Raw genomic sequence first — 1990 nt, 5'->3', positions numbered from 1 at the left:
CATCTGTAAAATAAGGACCATCACAGCGACTCCCCCTAATATTACCGTGAGGACTAAAAAGAGATAAGACATGCAAAGCCACCAGCACAATGCCTGGCAGGGATGCCGCTTTTGTGGTTGCTGCTGTACTTGAGGATGGGATCAGAAGACGAGAAGGGTGTTAGCTGGATGCTCTTGAAGAATAGCTACCTGGGCGCCGGGCTCCCCAGTAAGTATAGGAGTCCCCACCCAGGGCTCTTGCTGGAGAAGCATCCAGTTTTCGTGCTTCCAGCATCCTCCTTCAAAGGCGTCCTGCAGTCCAGGCCCTTTGACTAGCACCTTCTTTCTTCAAGCAGAAGGCAAATCCAATCTCAGCTTCCCTGTGGCCCAGAGTTAAGGGGGAAATGTTTTCTCCAGAAGGTCACTTCGTTCTGTACCTATAAGCAAGCTAAACAGGAGGCCAAGTTATAATGAGGAGGCTATTTGATGAGCAGGGGGAAGTAAAGGGATTGATAATATCTTAAGATGTGCATCTGGTCTCTTCCCCCTGCCCTTGGTCAGGCTGGGGCCATGGTAGGGCCAGGCTCGAGGAGGGACCTGAGTGGTCAAGGGATTGGTACATACAGGCAGACCAAGCAAACATGGAAATAGTGTGGAGACAATGGGATCCAGTTTCTCACCATCAGAGAAGAGAGTAGCGTCTGATGGAAAAGAGGGAGTGCCCGCTCGGGCAGCAAGTACACTAAAATTGGAACAATACAGAGATTAGCGTGGCCTCTGCGCCAGTATGGCATGCAAGTTCGTGAAGCGGTCCATAGCAAAAAAAAAAAAAGGCGGGGGGACTCCCCTGACGGTCCAGTGGTTAAAACTCCACGCTTCCAATGCTGGAGGTAGGGGTTCAATCCCTGGTCGGGGAACTAAGATCCCATAAGCTGCGTGGCGAAATAATTGAAGTATACAAAATGTAACATTTAACTGTGCAATACAATTATAAAAAAAAAAAAAAAGAGGAAAAGACTAGAGTAAACCCTGAGTGTTGAATTGGAATTAGAAATGTTGGTGTAAACTCATGGCTCTTAAATGGATGTATAGGTGCAGGAGTTTGTATTAGATGCGTGTATTAACCTACACACACACATACGTATATACACATGTATTTCCTACTCCTATCTGCCGGAAAGCCTGCAAGCAGTGTCAGCTCTGTATCAATAAGCACACATAGCACACAGGTCGTGGTGTTTTTCTTTTTGGTTTTTTTTGGCCTCACCACATGGTATGCGGGATCTTAGTTCCCTGACCAGGGATCGAACCCTCACCCCCTGCATTGGAAGCACGGAGTCGTAACCACTGGACAGCCAGGGAAGTCCCCAGGTCATGGTTTCTAATCACCATTCTCCACCAAAACCACTAAAACTCATTATTCAAATGGTTGAGTCCAAGGCTGAGGCATGGAAATTACAAGATGAGCCTGGAACATCTTGTGCCAAATGTAAGGGAATATTCAAAAAAGCAAAATGATGTGTGTATATCAAAGTAACACAAGAGTCAACCGAATAGTCAAATAGATAATTGTCAAACTGACAATAGTCAAAGTCAAAACAATGTAAGCATTTGTCTGGCTCTTTTTTGGATACCATGAGCACCTTAATAGTTTATTAAGTATCTTAGTCTATTTGGCTGCTATAACAAAAATACCATAAACTGGGTGTCCTATAAACAGCAGAAATTTCTCTCTCACAGGTTTGGAGGTCAGGAAGTCCAAGATCAAGATACTGGCAGACTCTGTTTCTGGCAAGAGCCTGCTTGCCGTCTTCTCCCTCTGTTCTCACATGACAGAAGGGACAAGGGAGCTCTCTGGGGTCTGTTTTATAAGGGCACTAATCCCATTCGTGAAAGCTCTGTCCTCTTGACCTCCCAGAGCTCCCACCTCCAAATGCCATCATATGGGAGATAGGATTTAACATACAAATTTTAGCGGTATACAGTCTATAGCACTGAGTACTTGATAGAG

General features: G+C 45.5%; 1 pseudogene; it reads left to right on the top strand.

Annotated features, from left to right (window-relative positions):
- Positions 1 to 701: 701 nt before the first annotated feature.
- On the top strand, positions 702 to 801 carry LOC132421281 (U6 spliceosomal RNA; annotated as a pseudogene).
- Positions 802 to 1990: the final 1189 nt, after the last annotated feature.

This window comes from Delphinus delphis, chromosome 2 (assembly GCF_949987515.2).
Source record: "Delphinus delphis chromosome 2, mDelDel1.2, whole genome shotgun sequence".
NCBI lineage: Eukaryota > Metazoa > Chordata > Mammalia > Artiodactyla > Delphinidae > Delphinus > Delphinus delphis.
Note: the sequence above shows the minus strand (reverse complement) of the source record. Positions and strands in the feature narration are given on the sequence as shown.